Raw genomic sequence first — 19721 nt, forward strand, 5'->3', positions numbered from 1 at the left:
GGTTGAATGTATTCTTTATTATTCTTATTGTCCCGGCTTTAGGCCTATATATCACTGTGTCAATGCACATGAACTAACAGGATTATAGAGCAAACAATGCAATTATCACAACACAGCTTGTAATATGATCTTTTTTTCCCCCTGGCTTGGCTTTCCCTGTGATTTTGCCCACGCCACCGCTACTGACGAAACTTAAATTTACTGTATCATACTTTATAGTGTTTGGATAGTATAGTGTACAGAATAATACAAAATGCTATGAGATCAGGCTGCAGCGGTTCCCCTGTTGACTGACTCCCCATAGTGTTAGACCATAGACCGTAAAAAGAAGGGTTAGACATCTAATCTAGTTTTTGTACACTCAGCATTGTTGGGTAGGTAATGAATGATGTCCCAGGTGTTGTTTCCCCCGTTCGATGGTGACCCAACCGAACACTTTCTCGCGTCAAGGAGTTTAGCCAGAGAGAATAACGAAAGGAGTATCTCTGGTTTCGCTCCCACAACCACTCCTATGACCCGCCCCCTTTCAAATATTTTGATTGGCAGTTTCTATGACAACTGCACGGTCTTTTTCTGCGTCATTGGTCCATACGGGAACTTCTTCGTTTGATAGACAGTCGTCATGGTAACGTTCTTATTCAGCCTCCATTTTGTTAGCCACTTTCGTTTTTCCCAAAAAATGTACCTTCTTCCCGGAATAGTAAATCCACTGATCATAGCAATGACATGTACATTGAAACTTATGCCCAGACATAAATTGGTTAATATAATGAAAGGGGTCGGTAGATGTGCTTACAACGGCGCTTACTGAGTACATTGGTTTACTGTAGTTTATATGGTCTTCCGCCGGGCCGGTACGCTGCGCAGGTTTGGAACGCGCGCCATTTTGTGACATTTACAAAAAAAGGTTTCTTCAAGAAAACAGGGTCTTCAAGTTTTTTCCGTATAAAAAAATGCTTGGGAAGCAACGCTACTCTTGCTGAAATGGAAGTATCGACCAGTTAATGGTGTACATGCCTACATCGAAATGTTGGTTTATCTATGGTCAGATCGAATACAGTAAGTTTCTGCTGTTGACGGAGAGGCGCTGTTGATTTGGAAACAGAATTGACATCTACTCAGAGGAGTGAGGGTTGTACGTTGGGAAATCTGGGGGGGCTCCATGGAGAAGAGACTGTATTCAATAATTCGCCGTAAGGCATTGGGGATTGTAAATGAGGATATTTTTCTGGAATAGGAAGACTGACAGGCAGCGACAAAGGTAAGTTTGTACTCTCGTTCTAACTGTAGCTAGCCATACTAGCCAGTTACAGTGCTAACGTTACCATTGTAATGGTCTAATGGGCTCACACACAAACTAGCTAGCTAGCTAACGTTAACTGGTAATGACATGACCATTCAACGTTCTATAATGTTTCTTATTTTTGGTGGGAAAACGTGCACCCACATATTGACAATACGATGACAAGCAGTAACGCGTAACAACAGGCCTAGTTAACAATATGAATCGTTAATAGCATTGCTAAGTTTAACGGTAACTCGCTACTGTAACTGCTTAGGCCATGTTGGTGTATTTGTTAGCTAACTTTCCCTTGCCACAGTTAACTTAACGTTAGCTAGCTAGAACCCTAGCCGTACTCCATTCCAGTAACGTTAGCTAACAATCTAGCTAACCTTTATTCAATGCAGCTGGCTAACATGGATAGATATGAAAACTTAGCTAACTACCTACAGTAGCATCTTGCCTTTAATGTAATTCAGTGGAAGGCAGTGTTGCTTGCTAGCTGGACCTTTGCTGTTTTAGCAAGATATATTAGATTAACTAGTTAGGTCATAACGTTTTTTGGGTAAGTAACGTTAGTTTGCTATTTACCTAGCTAAATTTAGCTACATAGATAGTAGCGTGTGAAAGCGTAGCAGGCGTGAAACTAGATCGCTATATATATACTGGTCTTGACAAGAAGAAGAAATACTCTCGGGGGAGGTTCTCTTCTGTACTGTTCAACCAATCCAGTAAATGTGGAGGAGTTAGGATGGAGTATTGCCTTCAAAACTTCAAAAAGCGGAACTCGCGTCACAGGCTCTCTTAATGGTCCCTGAAAACCTGAACATCCGGTTGTTGGGGACTTGGCGGAGGCTACTAGCTACCTATTGCTTCTCTACTGTTTGTTAATGCATCATTCCAACTTGGTTAATGTTAGCTAGCTAACATTAGCAGGGCCCGTTGTGTTGATGATCTTGTTGCTTTAGTAACATGATTGATAGGGTAAGCTGGCTACAAAGAGTAACTCCACCCCAGGCAGCTGGGTTCAATAGAGGCGATACCAATCATATGTTGCCTTCCAGCTAGCAAACACCTGCTAACTTGACAAGTCATCAGTTTCCAAAGAGATGCAAGCATTGATTGATAGTCAGCTAACAGCTAGTCATAAGGATGGGGAGCTTATCTACGTCAACAGATTCATTCTTGATACTGTGTTATCAACTAGCTAACTAATGCTAATATGCTCACGTTGACCTAGTATGTCTGCTGATGAAGTTCGCTAGCTAACATGTTGACCCTAGTGTAATCATGGTCATGGTTCAGTTGGGCTGATGTTAGCCACTGACTTGGTTATTTACAAATTGAAATTGAATAAGGAATTTTGTGGCTGACATGAACAGTTTAATTTAAGTTCCAGATCACAGTACATGATACACTTGTTGACAAAAGTATTCATTGACTGAAGCATCAAGTTCAGTGGGGGAAACTAAACTTATTAATTTGAGAACTCACATGAGGTAGACCGCCTCTGCTGTCATGCAAGTACCCATGACTTTGTGAATGAAATTCATACATAGCAGGCACTAGTATGTTTTTGTTGGGTTAAATAACTGAGTTTTTGTAGAGAGCTTGAAGGCTTTTTGTTGTTGATCAAGTCAGAAATGTAACTTTTTTTAGGACAATGTAACTTGTTGTTAAAATTCCTCTTCAAAAGTATTGGATAAGGCCCATATTTTTACATTTACAGTCAATTGATCATTGTTATGTAGTAGCACCTGCTCACCAGGAGAAGTTTTCAGTTCATAGTCACTCTCTTGGTCTCTTTTAGTACATAATATCATATCAACCTCATGGTTGAATCAGCGAGTTGCTAATTTAGGCCTACTATAACAGCTACAAGAGTCATGCACAGCAATGGCAAAGCACCTTTTCTATAGTAAAGTTTACAAATGGTATGGATAGATCTCAAATTGGCCTTAGTTTGAAGTCTGTCTGGTGGGTCAATCAGTGTTCTCTTGTGACGCTATAGGCTAAGCCTAATTGTATTGAAAGTAGGGATGCGCCGATATTACATATTTGGGCGATACCGATATCCAATATTTTAGCTCCCTTTTAAGTATTCTAGAACATTTAAGTAGTTAAACAACACACACACGGACACAACGGTCTAAGGCACTGCATCTCAGTGTAAGAGATGTCACTACAGTCCCTGGTTCGAATCCAGTCTGTATCGCATCCGGCCGTGATTGGGAGTCCCATAGGGCAGCGCACAATTGGCCCAGCGTCGTCTGGATTTGGCCAGGGTAGGCTGTCATTGTTAATAAGAATTTGTTCTTAAAACTTCTTACGTGTGAAATCCCGTTAACGGGATCGATTTGACAACAGCCAGTCAAAGTGCAGGGCGCCAAATTCAAACAACAAATCTCATAATTAAAATTCTTCAATCATACAAGTATTATACACCATTTTAACTTGTTGTTAATCCCACCACAGTGTCCGATTTCAAAAAGGTTTGTCCGATTTCAAAAAGGTTTTACGATGAAAGCATACCATGTGATTATGTTAGGTCAACACCTAGTCACAGAAATACACAGCAATTTTTCCAACCAAAGAGAGGAATCTCAAAGCAGAAATAGAGATAATTAATCACTAACCTTTGATGATTTTCATCACATGACACTCATGAGACTTCATGTTACACAATACATGTATGTTTTGTTCGATAAAGTTCATATTTATAACCAGAAATCTCAGTTTACATTGGTGCGTTATGTTCAGTAATGTTTTGCTTCCAAAACATCCCGTGATGTTGCAGAGGCACATCAATTTACAGAAATACTCATAATAAATGTTGATGAAAATACACGTGTTATACATGGAATTAAAGATATACTTCTCCTTATTGCAACCGCTGTGTCAGATTTTAAAAAAGCACACCGTGCAATAATCTGAGAACAGCGCCCAGAGACCAAAAACAAGACATACAGATACCCGCCATGTTGTGGAGTCAACAGAAGTCAGAAATAGCATTATAAATATTCACTTACCTTTGATCTTCATCGGAATGCACTCCCAGGAATCCCAGTTCCACAATAAATGTTTTTGTTCGATAAAGTCCATAATTTATGTCTAAATACCTCCTTTTTGTTCGCGCGTTTAGTTCACGAATCCAAATTCACGAGGCGCAGGCACTTAGTCCAGACGAAAAGTAAAAAAAGTTATATTACAGTTCGTAGAAACATGTCAAACGATGTATAGAATCAATCTTTAGGATGTTTTTAACATAATCTTCAGTAATCTTCAATAATGCTTCAACCGGACAATTCCTTTGTCTTTAGAAATGAAAAGGAATGCAGCTTGCTCTCACGGCCGTTCGCATGATTTAGCTCATGGCATTCTGCCAGACCTCTTAGTCAAACAGCTCTTATTCACCCCCCCCCCATTCACAGTAGAAGCCTGAAACAATGTTCTAAAGACTGTTGACATCTAGTGGAAGCCTTAGGAAGTGCAATCGGACCAAATTTACACTAAATCTTGGATAGGCAAAAGACTTGAAAACCTACAAACCTCAGATTTCCCACTTCCTGGTTGGATTTTTTTCTCAGGTTTTTGCATGCCATATGAGTTCTGTTATACTTTTAATTTTTTATTTTATTTTTAATTTCACCTTTATTTAACCAGGTAGGCTAGTTGAGAACAAGTTCTCATTTGCAACTGCGACCTGGCCAAGATAAAGCATAGCAGTGTGAACAGAGTTACACATGGAGTAAACAATTAACAAGTAAATAACACAGTAGAAAAAAAGGGGAGTCTATATACAATGTGTGCAAAAGGCATGAGGAGGTAGGCGAATAATTACAATATTGCAGATTAACACTGGAGTGATAAATGATCAGATGATCATGTACAGGTAGAGATATTGGTGTGCAAAAGAGCAGAAAAGTAAATAAATAAAAACTGTGGGGATGAGGTAGGTGAAAATGGGTGGGCTATTTACCAATAGACTATGTACAGCTGCAGCGATCGGTTAGCTGCTCAGATAGCTGATATTTGAAGTTGGTGAGGGAGATAAAAGTCTCCAACTTCAGCGATTTTTGCAATTCGTTCCAGTCACAGGCAGCAGAGTACTGGAACAAAAGGCGGCCGAATGAGGTGTTGGCTTTAGGGATGATCAGTGAGATACACCTGCTGGAGCGCGTGCTACGGATGGGTGTTGCCATCGTGACCAGTGAACTGAGATAAGGCGGAGCTTTACCTAGCATGGCCTTGTAGATGACCTGGAGCCAGTGGGTCTGGCGACGAATATGTAGCGAGGGCCAGCCGACTAGAGCATACAAGTCGCAGTGGTGGGTAGTATAAGGTGCTTTAGTGACAAAACGGATGGCACTGTGATAAACTGCATCCAGTTTGCTGAGTAGAGTGTTGGAAGCAGTTTTGTAGATGATATCGCCGAAGTCGAGGAACGGTAGAATAGTCAGTTTTACTAGGGTAAGCTTGGCAGCGTGAGTGAAGGAGGCTTTGTTGCGGAATAGAAAGCCGACTCTTGATTTGATTTTCGATTGGAGATGTTTGATATGAGTCTGGAAGGAGAGAAACAAGGGAAACAACCACCCTGAGGCTCAGAGCGAGTGACGTTTGAAACGCTATTAGCGTGTGCTAACGAGCCAGCCATTTCACTTAGGTTACACCAGCCTCATCTCGGGAGTTGAGGCTTGAAGTCATAAACAGCGCAATGCTTGACGCACAACGAAGAGCTGCTGGCAAAACGCATGAAAGTGCTGTTTGAATGAATGTTTACGCGCCTGCTTCTGCCTACCACTGCTCAGTCAGATACTTAGATACTTGTATGCTCAGTCAGATTATACGCAACTCAGGACACGCTAGATAATATCTAGTAATATCATCAACCATGTGTCGTTAACTAGTAATTATGATTGATTGATTGTTTTTTATAAGATACGTTTAATGCTAGCTAGCAACTTACCGTGGCTTACTGCATTCGCGTAACAGGCTGTCAGTCTCCTTGTGGAGTGCAACGGTCGTTATTGCGTTGGACTAGTTAACCTTAAGGTTGCAAGATTGGATGCCCCGAGCTGACAAGGTGAAAATCTGTCTTTCTGCCCCTTAAGGAGGCAGTTAACCCACCGTTCCTAGGTCGTCTTTGAAAATAAGAATGTGTTCTTAACTTGTTGTAACTCCCATCCCGTGAACGGGATCATTGTCATCATCTGACACTAATTAGCATAACGCAAAGGACATAAATATTACTGGAAAATATTCCTATTCATGAAAATCACAGCTTAGCCTTTTGTTAATCACCCTGTCATCTCAGATTATCAAAATATGGTTTACAGCCAAAGCAATACAATAATTTGTGTAAGTTTATAGATAGCATAGCATAGCATAACATTATGTCCAGCTAGCAGCAGGTAACTTAGTCACGAAAATCAGAAAAGCAATCAACTTAAATTGTTTACCTTTGATGAGCTTCGGATGTTTTCACTCATGATCTCAGTTAGATAGCAAATGTTCCTTTTTTCCAAAAATATTATTTTTTTGTAGGTGAAATAGCTCCGTTTGTTCACGACAACGCCGAAAAATATTCCAAATTAGCTCCATAATATCAACAGAAACATGGCAAATGTTGTTTATACTCAATCCTCAAGGTGTTTTTCAAATATGTATTCAATAATATATCCACCGGGACAATTGGTTTTTCAGTAGGAGCGATAGGAAAAATGGCTACCTCTGTATTTTACGCAAGAATCACTCTGAGAGCCATCAGGTGACCACTTCCGAAATGTAGCCGCTTACGAGTATTCTTCAACATAAAGGCGTGAAACTACGTCACAATGCTGTAGACACTTTGGGGAATACGTAGAAAAAGGAATCTGGTTGATACCCCTTTCACTGCTCAATAAAGACGCATCGGAACACAGAGCATTCAAAACATGAGTCACTTCCGGATTGGATGTTTCTCAGGCTTTCGCCTGCAATATCAGTTATGTTATACTCACAGACAATATTTTTACAGTTTTGGAAACTTTAGTGTTTTCTATCCTAAGCAGTCAATTATATGCATATTCTAGCATCTTGTCCTGACAAAATATCCCGTTTTACTTTGGGAATGTTATTTTTCCAAAAATGAAAATACTGCCCCCTAGTGACAACAGGTTAACTGACTTGCCTGGTTAAATAATAAGTCGTTTTATTCTCAACCACGATTTCATTATACATGTCAAGCAGTGAAGTCTCAGCTCTGTCTGTCCGTGGCCTCTCTTCCTCTGTGTACACTCTCACTGTGCACTGTATGTCCAGCTGTGTTACATTTCACATAAACCCCGTTTCTTCTCTACATCGAAGTAGTGGTCCTTGTACCTAGCATCGAGCATGGTGGTGACACAGTAAAGAGGCTCAGAGAGAATGCCACTGAATCGCTTGTCCACAGCCTTGAGTACTTTTGTAACTTTTAACCCCACAGTCTGTGTCGGCAGTTTTGTTGAGCAGGCGTTTCAATGCCATGATAGAGGGTATCACGTCTGCTGCAGACACAGTTGATTAGCTTATTTCTCAAGTCAGTTGTTCGAATGGCGCTAGGAGTGTGTCCATGTTTCAAACATGTTCTCAAATGCCATTGAAATGGCAGCAGCTGTATGAGAACCAGCACATTCCTGAGCATGTAATACGGCTTTCATCAGTACGAAATCCTAGTCGACCCACTGTGCTGTCAGACTCCTCTTGCGCATGGGGCTGACATCGCTGGTCCAAATGTCAGCCGTGAAGCTAATAGCAGTGACGCCCATAGCAAGTAGTTCATAGATGTACATTTCAACAATACTGTGTAACTGGTGGGGGCAAATCAGAAAAATAGTGTGTACCAGGGCTCGACCAGTCGGCGAAAGCCAATATCATCCACGACAGAGGACGGTTGATTGTCAAGGGCAATGGATTCCATTATCTTGGCGTTAATGGATTTTGCCTTTCAGTTGTCTCGCTGAAATGTTCTTACTCTTTCAAATGACTGCTCGACTTGAACTTGTTTAGTTGTTGGAGATGTGCGCTTGGTATTTTTCTGATTTTGTAGCGTTGTTTGAGGCTTCTACTGTGAAGTGGGACTGAATAAGAGAGGAATGAGTCAGGTGTCTGGCAGAGTGCCACAGGCTCTGAGGCACGGTCACGAGAGAGTTAGCTCTCATCCCATTGCTTTTATACAGACATAGGAATTCTCCGGTTGGAATATTAATGAAGATTTTTGATAAAAACATCCTAAAGATTGATTCTAAACTTAGTTTGACACGTTTCTATGGGCTGTAACGGAACTTTTTGTCCGACGTTCGGCTGGAACTGAACGCGCTTTTGGATTTGTTTACCAAACGCCCGAACAAAAGAAGCTATTTGGACATAAATGATGGACATTATCAAACAAAACTAACATTTATTGTGGAACTGCGATTCCTGGGAGTGCATTCTGATGAAGATCATCTAACGTAAGTGAATATTTATACTAGAGGTCGACCGATTTATTGGAGGACCAAAGAAAGCCGATACCGAATAATCGGCCGATATTTTATATATATATATATTTTATTTTATTTTATTTATTTGTAATAATGACAATTACAACAATACTGAATTAACACTTATTTTAACTTAATATAATACATCAATAAAATTCAATTTGGCCTCAAATAAATAATTACACATGTTCAATTTGGTTTAAATAATGCAAAACAAGTGTTGGAGAAGAAAGTAAAAGTGCAATAGGTGCCATGTAAAAAAGCTAATGTTTGAGTATCTTGCTCAGAACATGAGAACATATGAAAGTTGGTGGTTCATTTTAACATGAGTCTTCAATATTCCAAGTTAACTTCTTAAGGTATAGGGGGCAGCATTTTCACTTTTGGATAAATAGCGTGCCCAATTTCAACTTCCTGCTACTCATGCCAAGAATACAAGATATGCATATTAATAGTAGATTTGGATAGAAAGCACTCTGAAATTTCGAAAACCGTTTGAATCATGTCTGTGAGTATAACATAACTTATGTAGCAGGCAAAACCCCGAGGACTAACCGTTCAGATGTTTTTTTTTTTAGGTCTCTGTCTGTTCAGTGTGTTCTCATTGGGAAACTATATTTCTTAGGCACTTGTTTGAGTTCCTACTGCTTCCACTGGATGTCACCAGTCTTTGGAATTTGGTTGAGGTTATTCCTTTGTGCAATGAAGAAGTACGGCCATTTAGGAACTGGGTAACACTGTTGAGAGTTACGCAAGACTTGAAAAGTAGCATTGGTTTGTTGTCTTCCTGTATTGAACACAGATAGACCCGTCTTCAATTTGATTGATTATTAACGTTTAAAAATACCTAAAGTTGTATTACAAAAGTAGTTTGAAATGTTTTGGCAAAGTTTACTGGCAACTTTTGAAATATTTTGTAGTGACGTTGCGCAAATTTGAAACGTTTTTTTGTTTCTGGATCAAACGCGCCAAATTAATGGATATTTTGGATATATATGGGCGGAATTAATCAAACAAAAGGACCAATTGTGATGTTTATGGGACATATTGGAGTGCCAACAAAAGAAGCTCATCAAAGGTAGGGCATGTTTTATATTTTATTTCTGTGTTTTGTGTAGCGCCTGTAGGGTTTAAAATATGCTACTCTCTTTGTTTACTGTTGTGCTATCATCAGATAATAGCTTCTTATACTTTTGCCGAAAAGCCTTTTTAAAATCTGACATGTTGCTGGATTCACAACGAGTGTAGCTTTAATTTAGTATCTTACATGTGTGATTTAATGAAAGTTAGATTTTTATATAATTTTATTAGAATTTGCCGCGCTGCATTTTCCCTGGCTTTTGGCCAAGTGGAACGCAAGCGTCCCCTATATCTTAAGAAGTTAAGAGGTTTTAGGTTGTAGTTAATATAGTATTTATAGGACTTTCTCTATACCATTTGTATTTCCTATACCTTTGACGATTGGAAGTTCTTATAGGCACTTTAGTATTGCCAGTGTAACAGTATAGCTTCCGTCTCTCTCCTCGCCCCTACCTGGGCTCGAACCAGGAACACATCGACAACAGCCACACTCGAAGCAGCGTTACCCATCGCTCCACAAAATCCGCGCCCCTCGAAGCAGCGTTACCCATCGCTCCACAAAATCCGCGGCCCTTGCAGAGCAAGGGGAATAACTACTCCAAGTCTCAGAGCGAGTGACATTTGAAACATAACTAGCTAACCATTTCACATCGGTTACACCAGCCATTGGGCTAATAGGCTTGAAGTCATAAACATGGCTGTGCTTACGAAGAGCTGCTGGCAAAACGCACAAAAGTGCTGTTTGAATGAATGCTTACGAGCCTGCTGCAGCCTACCATCGCTCAGTCAGACTGCTCTATCAAATATCAAATCATATACTTAATTATAATATAATAACACACAGAAATACAAGCCTTTGGTCATTAATATGGTCTTTCAGTGAAATACGGAACCGTTCTGTATTTTATCTAACGGGTGGCATCCATCAGTCTAAATATTCCTGTTACATTGCACAACCTTCAATGCTCTGTCATAATTCCCTAAAATTCTGCCAGGCGGCCCAAACTGTTGCATATTCCCTGACTCTGCGTGCAATGAATGCAAGAGAAGTGACACAATTTCACCTGGTTTAATATTGCCTGGTAACCTGGATTTCTTTTAGCTAAATATGCAGGTTTAAAAATGTATACTTCTGTGTATTGATTTTAAGAAAGGCATTGGTGTTTATGGTTAGGTACATGTTGGAGCAACGACAGTCCTTTTTCGCAAATGCGCACCTCGTCGATTATATGCAACGTAGGACATGCTACATAAACTAGTAATATCATCAACCATGTGTAGTTATAACTAGTGATTATGATTAAGTTCAATGCTAGCTAGCAACCTACCGTGGCTTCTTACTGCATTCGCGTAACAGCTGGGGTCCTCGTGAGGCAGGTGGTTAGAGCGTTGGACTAGTTAACTGTAAGGTTGCTAGATTGGATCCCCCGAGCTGACAAGGTAAAAATCTGTCGTTCTGCCCCTGAACAAGGCAGTTAACCCACCGTTCCTAGGCCTTCATTGAAAATAAGAATGTGTTCTTAACTGACTTGCCTAGTTAAATTAAGATTAAATAAAGGTGTACCAAAAAAAAATTGTCGTCCAAAATTAGCGATTTCCAATTGTTACGAAAACTTGAAATCAACCCTAATTAATCGGCCGACCTCTAGTTAAGTCACCACCAAGCCACAGAAAAACCCAACCATTTTCCCGACCTCTAGTCCGATTAAATCGGTCCATATATACCCAAAATATCGATCTATGAAAAGTGTGTGATTCAGAAAAAAACTGTGTTTTAAAACGCAACGTCTGGCGACATCGTGTGGAAGCTGTAGTACTTGCAATTTCGGCCCCATCTAATTTGCTGTCCCATAGACAATACATGCAAGTGGCGCATTGATATTTTTTCCAGTTTTTGGTGAGCAGTTTTCCTTGCGCTTTTCGATGAAACACACGTTCTGTTATAGTCACAGTTTTAGAAACGTCAGAGTGTTTTCTATCCACACATACTAATCATATGCATATACTACAAAAGTATTTCGAAGTGTTTTGTGAAAGTTTATCGTTGACTTTTTGAATTAAAAATGACGTTACGTTATGAAACGCTATTTTTTTCCGTTTTTCACACAGTCTTCATAGATCGATATCTAGGCTATATATGGACAGATTTAATCGAAAAAAAGACCCAATAGTGATTATGGGACATCTAGGAGTGCCAACAAAGAAGATGGTCAAAGGTAATGAATGTTTTATATTTTGTTTGTGTAGCGCCGACTATGCTAATTATTTTGTTTACGTCCCCTGCGGGTCTTTTGGGGTGTTATATGCTATCAGATAATAGCTTCTCATGCTTTCGCCGAAAAGCATTTTAAAAATCTGACTTGTTGCCTGGATTCACAACGAGTGTAGCTTTAATTCAATACCCTGCATGTGTATTTTAATGAAAGTTTGAGTTTTAACTAATACTATTAGCATTTAGCGTAGTGCATTTGCATTTCCAGAGCTCTAGATGGGACGCCTGCGTGCCAGGTAGGAGCAAGAGGTTAACCAATAATGCAGTTCAATAAAAATAGTTAAGAAAATATTTACTAAATAAACGAAAGTATAAAATAAAAAGTAACACAAAATAACGAGGCTATATACAGGTGTAGCCGGTACCGAGTCTATGTGCGGGGGGTACACATTTAGTTGAGGTAAGTGACTATGCATAGATAATAAACGGTGAGTAGCAGCAGTAAAAACAAGGGGGGGGGGGGGGCTGTGTCAATGCAAATAGTCTGGGTGGCCATTTGATTAATTGTTCAACAGTCTTATGGCTTGGGGGTAGAATCTGTTAACCTGTTAAGACTCTAGGGGCAGTATTTCATTTTTGGATAAAAAGACGTGCCCGTTTTAAGCGCAATATTTTGTCACGAAAAGATGCTCGACTATGCTTGGAATTGATAGTTTTGGAAAGAAGACACTCTGACGTTTCCAGAACTGCAAAGATTTTCACTGTGAGTGCCATAGAACAAAATCTACAGGCAAAACCAAGATGTTTGAGTGACCAGGAAATCAACAGGATTTCTGGAGGCACGTTTTCCATGATCTCCTTATATGGCTGTGAATGCGACAGGAATGAACGGACACTTCCTATCGTTTCCCCCAGGTGTCTGCAGCATTGTGACGTATTTGTAGGCATATCATTGGAAGATTGACCATAAGAGCCTACAATTACCAAGTGTCCCGCACGGTGTCTGCGTGGAAATTGGTGCGCAAAAGTCAGGTACCAGTATTTTTCCATCCGAATCAGAGAAGAATGCACGCTTCCAGGGAAGGCATTTCAATGAAGAGATATATGACAAAACACCTTGAGGATTGATTCAAACAACGTTTTCCATGTTTCAGTCGATATTATGGAGTTAATTCGGAAAAAAGTTTGACGTTTAGGTGACTGAATTTTCGGTTAGTTTCGGTAGCCAAATGCATAGTAACAAAACGGAACGTTGTGTCCTACACAAGCATCTTTCAGGAAAAACTGGACATCTGCTATGTAACTGAGAGTCTCCTCATTGAAACATCTGAAGTTCTTCAAAGGTAAATTATTTTATTTGATCCCTTTGCTGGTTTTTGTGAATGTTGCGTGCTAAATGCTAACGCTAAATGCTAAGCTAGCTATCACCACTCTTACACAAATTATTGATTTTCTCTGGTTCTAACGCATATTTTGAAAATCTGAGACGACAGGATTGTTAAGAAAAGGATAAGCTTGAGGACAGGCATATTTATTTCATTTAATTTGCAATTTTCAGAAATCGCTAATTTTGCGTTATGGTAATGAGCTTGAGGCTGTAGTCACGATCCCGGATCCGGGATGGGGCGGACTAATTAACTTCTTGCGTCGAGCAATCCCGTATCCAGGAGCGTAATCATAGCCTCAAGCTCATTACCATAACGCAACGTTAACTATTCATGAAAGAAATTGAATGAATGAATGAAATCAAATGAAATCAAAGAAATATATTCACTCACAAGCTTAGCCTTTTGTTAACAACACTGTCATCTCAGATTTTCAGAATATGCTTTTCAACCATAGCTACACAAGCATTTGTGTAAGAGTATTGATAGCTAGCATAGCATTAAGCCTAGCATTCAGCAGGCAACATTTTCACAAAAATAAGAAAAGCATTCAAATAAAATAATTTACCTTTGAAGAACTTTAGATGTTTTCAATGAGGAGACTCTCAGTTAGATAGCAAATGTTCATTTTTTCCAAAAATATTATTTGTGTAGGAGAAATCGCTCCGTTTTGTTCATCACGTTTGGCTAAGAAAAAACCCCGAAAATTCAGTCATTACAGCGCCAAACTTTTTTCCAAATTAACTCCATAATATCGACAAACATGGCAAACGTTGTTTAGAATCAATCCTCAAGGTGTTTTTCACATATCTATTCGATGATAAATCATTCGTGGCAGTTGGGTTTCTCCTCAGTAGCAAACGGAAAAGTACTGCAGCTGGGGATTACGCAATAATTGCGACGGAGGACACCAAGCGACCACCTGGTAAATGTAGTGTCTTATAGTCAATCTTCCAATGATATGCCTACAAATACGTCACAATGCTGCAGACACCTTGAGGAAACGGCAGAAAGTGTAAGCTCATTCACAGCCATGTAAGGAGTCATTGGAACACAGCGCCTTCAAAATCTGGGGCACTTCCTGTTTGAAATTCCATCTTGGTTTCGCCTGTAGCATCAGTTCTGTGGCACTCACAGACAATTTCTTTGCAGTTTTGGAAATGTCAGAGTGTTTTCTTTCCAAAGCTGTCAATTATATGCATCGTCGAGCATCTTTTCGTGACAAAATATCTTGTTTAAAACGGGAACGTTTTTCATCCAAAAATTAAAATAGCGCCCCCCATATCCAAGAAGTTAACCAAAAAAAATACATTAAAAAAACACACACAAAAAAAATTGGGTGTATATATATATATATGCGCTATAACAGCCTCCACTATTGTGCTGAAGTTGGTTCCAGACTCAGTTTTGAACTCTGTAGTGAGTATTGCAACCAAGGACAGATTAGTTTTACGCGCTTCAGCACTCAGCGGTCTTGTTCTGTTAGCTTGTGTGGCCTAGCACTTCGCGGCTGAGCTGTTGTTGCTCCTAGACATGTCCACTTCACAATAACAGCACTTACAGTTAACCGGGCAGCCCTTGCAGGGCAGATATTTGACAAACCAACTTGTTGGAAAGGTGGCATCCTATGACTGAGCTCTTCAGTAAGGCAATTCTACTGCCAATGTTTGCCTATGGAGGTTGCATGCCTGTGTGCTCAATTTCATCCACCTGCTAGATTTTGTACACCTTAGCCACAGCAGGTTTGGCTGAAGTAGCCAAATTCACTAATTTAAAGGGGTATCCACATAATCTTGTGTATGTAATGTATCACCAGTAATACATTTAATGAATTACCATAACTTCTGGAGCCCACTGGTGCAGAAACTCTTGAGGGCCAAGAATATTTTATGCAATGTTGCAAGTTTGCTAGGTCAAATTTAGGGCCGGACCCAGTTGATAGTTTATACAATGTTTCAAGTTCATTGCAGACAGACCATGTGTAGCCAATGTGATACATAGGATATTTTTATCAGGATATTTTTTACCTGAAGGCTGCAATGTTCATATTTGTTGGCTTTATGTAGGCTATTTTTACATAGATGGCATTGAAATTATGCATTAAAATGTGTATAATTTCCATTTAGATCGAATTTGGATGAATTAATCACATGATAATTATTTTGAGGTACGAAGACATTATTTTTTATTTATTTTAATTTTACCCCTTTTTTCCTCTCCAATTTCGTGATATCCAATTGTTTTGTCTCATCGCTACAACTCCCGTACGGGCTTGGGAGAGACAAAGGTTGAAAGTCATGCGTCCTCCGATACACAACCCAACCAACTGCTTCTTAATTAACACAGCGCCCATCCAACCCAGAAGCCACCTGCACCAATGTGTCAGAGGAAACACCGTGCACCTGGCATCCTTGGTTAGCGTGCACTGCGCCCGGCCCGCCACAGGAGTCGCTGGTGCGCGATGAGACAAGGACATCCCTACCGGCCAAGCCCTCCCTAACCCGGACGACGCTAGGCCAATTGTGCGTCGCCCCACGGACCTCCCGGTTGCGGCCGGTTACGACAGAGCCTGGGCGCGAACCCAGAGTCTCTGATGGCACAGCTGGCGCTGCAGTACCTCGCCCTAGACCACTGCTCCACCCGGGTCGAAGACATTATTTTAATTAAACTGTTCCACAGTGCATATGGAAACCATAACTGACATGCAGATTGGTAAACATTGTAGGATAAATTGGCATTCCACATAAAGGTTGTAGCCTTTAGGGTACAGTTGTTTTTACATTTTTTTTATTTTGATTATCTTGATCTCTGACTCCCCCTTCAGTCATTTTTGTCTTGTTTATTCAAACAGTGTGCTTAAAGCATCAGACAAGCTCAGTGCATATAGTTGATTTTATTTAAACACATATGGGGTGTCTATATGGAAAAATACACTGAACGTTTTTGTCGGAGACAGCCCTAATATTTCCAAACTGAGGTCGAAATAACAACATTGAAATTGTGAAAATTATGATAATGCCCTTTTTGTGTGGGATGTAATTCTGGCCTGCTGCATGTCACCCGGCGATCTGATTATAATAGACCAATTAACATTAATCCTTTATTTACATATTACTTCCTAGTTTTGATGCTGGTTATGCCTAGGGCTGTTGCGGTGACCGTATTACCACCACACCGGCGGTCACGAGTCATGAAGGCAGTCAAATTCCACATGACCGTTTAGTCTCGGCAATTAGGCTTCTCCAAGCTCTGATGCGGCTGCTGGTCATTAGGAGCCTAACAAACTTGCTAACTGCCTTAGCTCAGAACTCTGTTGTCCCTCTAATCACTCTGACATCAATGCAAATGTATTCAATAATCTAATCAAACACTTCATGAGCTCATGTTGTGCAACATTTCTATAGGCTATGCTATTGCGTGAGAAAACGGTGCGATGGCCACTAGGGTTGCAAATGGTCGGAAACTTTCCGGTAAATTTCTGGAATTGTTCTGGACAGTTTGGAAGTTAAACCTGGGAATTTAAGGAAATTTGCTTAAATTCATCAAAAAAGTTAGCTTATAACAGTGACATACGTGTTTCTCTCTCCATATGATATCGTAAATATATCCAATGCAAAAAACATTTCAGTTTAAAAAAAAGTTAGCTTATAACAGTGAACTTTTTTGTGGGATACACATAAGGAAATTCTAGGTGTTGTGGCATATTTTGGTTAAACTATCCCCAATTCAATGGAATTGCAACCCTCTGCATGCACAGTGCATTCTTCCAACACATGTGCGGTGCACTCTTCCATCACATGTACAACTGATTCTCAAAATCTTGCACACTAATGAGATGCTATTGAGCCCACCCTCTGAGCCAAGGACTACATGCTTTCTCGTAAGTTTTGATTATAATACTGGGTGGGGTGAATATATTTTATAAGACATACATGATTTTTTGTTAACTAGTAAATAGTAGCCTACAGCAAAGTGTGTTTAAATAATTTCTAACTTGTTAACAACTTTTGCTAGTTAGTTTTTGCTACCATGTGGGTTTTAGCTTGCTTGAGCCTGCTAACTGAGGAGTGTTATTACACCTGTTTCCATACATGTTTCATTTTAAAACATTTATCTTACAAAGGAGTTGTTTAATCTAACTGCTTAACTATTTATTTGTACATGGAATTGTATTTTTTTCTACTAATTTTTTTCTAATCTTTACATGAAAATGCCACAAAATCTGATGTGTGGAGACATTTGCACTGCAGCTAATCTATATGGAAAAGCTGTGTAAATTTGCAAATACTGTGCCAAATTATATGTGAAGAATGCAAAAAGATGCAGAATCATCTAGCCAAATGCATAAAGTTCCCTCGGCGTTCAAAACAAGCAAACACTGACAAAAGTCCCTCTACTTCTATTCAAGTTGAAAATGATGAATCAGACACCTTATCGATAGCAACAGCTCATGGTTCTCCTGGAATCTGATGTTATTTTTACTCAATGGAGGAATGTAGGTAGAGATGCGAATGAATGTCTTGCTCAAGCTGTGTATGCAACTGGTTCACCTCTGATGCTCACAGGCAATGTGTATTGGACGAGATTTCTGAATGTTCTTCACCCAGCATACACCCCTCCAACCAGACATGCTTTATCTAATAATTTGCTGGATGCAGAGTTCAACAGAGTTCAAGTGAATGTCAAGCAAATCATAGAGAAAGCATTGCAATCATCTCTGATGGGTGGTCGAATGTTTGTGGGCAAGGAATAATTAACTACATCATCTCCACCCCTCCGCCAGTATTCTACAAGAGCACAGACACAAGGGACAACAAACACACCGGTCTCTACATTGCAGATGAGCTGTAGGCAGTCATCAATGACCTTGGACCACAAAAGGGATTTGCGCTGGTGACAGGTAATGCTGCGAACATGAAGGCTGCTTGGTCTAAAGTGGTGGAGTCCTACCCTCACATCACACCCATTTGCTGTGCTGCTCATGCATTGCATCTGCTCCTCAAGGACATCATGGCACTGAAAACAATGGATACACACTATAAGGGAGCCAAGGATTTTTATTTAAATTTTTTTATTTTACCTTTATTTTACTAGGCAAGTCAGTTAAGAACAAATTCGGCCTAGGAACAGTGGGTTAACTGCCTGTTCAGGGGCAGAACGACAGCTTTGTACCTTGTCAGCTCGGGGATTCGAACTTGCAACCTTTCGGTTACTAGTCCAACGCTCTAACCACTAGGCTACCCTGCCGAAATGGTTATGTATGTGAAGGGTCATCAAGTTATAGCAGCAATCTACCTCACCAAGCAAAGTGAGAAGAATAAGAGCACCGCATTGAAGCTGCCCAGCAACACCCGTTGGGGTGGTGTTGTCATCATGTTTGACAGTCTCCTGGAGGGGGAGGAGTCTCTCAAAGAAATGTCCATATCACAGTCTGCCGATATGGACAGCCCCATCAAGAGGATCTTCCTGGATTATGTATTTTGAGAGAGAGAGGTAAGCAGCCTGAAACTCCTGAAACCTATTGCAGTAGCCATTGCACGGATTCAGCGCGACCATGCCATTGTGTCTGATGTTCAGACTCTGCTTGCAGATGTAAGAGAAGAAATCCGTACTGCCCTGCCCACTTCACTGTTGCTCCAAGCAGAGGAAACTGCAGTTCTGAAATACATCAAAAAGCGTGAAGACTTCTGCCTGAAACCCATACACGCTGCAGCATACATGTTTGACCCCAAGTATGCTGTTAAGAGCATCCTGTCTGGTACAGAGATCAACAAGGCTTATGGTGTCATCTCTACCGGGTCTCACCACCTTGGCCTGGATGAGGGCAAGGTGACTGGCAAAGTATACTTCCAAGCAAGGGATTTGGAATGGAGATGCAATATGGCAGTCGTGCCAACATATCTCGTCAGCCACCTGGTGGAAGGGACTTTATGGATCTGAGGGTCTTCCGCTGTTGCCTCCATCATCCTCCAAATCCCACCAACATCAGCCGGCACAGAGTGCAACTGGTCCTTGTTTGGGAACACACATGCCAAAGCACGCAACAGGCTGACCATTACAATGTTTTGAAAAATTGGTAGCCATCTGGGCAAATTTGAGGCTTTTTGAGCCTGACAATTAGCCATCCTCAACAAGGTTGGAAAGTTGATAGTGAAGATGAGGCCTCAGTCTGATATTCAAGAGGTGGACATTGAGGAGGTCCAGGGAGAAGACCTGGAAGCCTGAGAGGAAGACAACCAAAGCTTTAGTTTATGTTGTTGTTC

General features: G+C 40.4%; 1 protein-coding gene across 3 annotated transcripts in view; it reads left to right on the forward strand.

Moving 5' to 3' along the window:
• The first annotated feature begins 654 nt into the window (after positions 1-654).
• Positions 655-19721, forward strand: part of LOC123999078 (dual specificity tyrosine-phosphorylation-regulated kinase 1A-like) — a 59132-nt gene continuing 40065 nt past the window's right edge. For all 3 annotated transcript variants that reach the window (XM_046304445.1, XM_046304446.1, XM_046304447.1), the window contains exon 1: positions 655-1261. The gene's annotated coding sequence lies outside the window, so the exon portion shown is untranslated. The remainder of the gene's footprint in view (positions 1262-19721) is intronic.

This window comes from Oncorhynchus gorbuscha, linkage group LG16 (assembly GCF_021184085.1).
Source record: "Oncorhynchus gorbuscha isolate QuinsamMale2020 ecotype Even-year linkage group LG16, OgorEven_v1.0, whole genome shotgun sequence".
Taxonomy (NCBI): domain Eukaryota; kingdom Metazoa; phylum Chordata; class Actinopteri; order Salmoniformes; family Salmonidae; genus Oncorhynchus; species Oncorhynchus gorbuscha.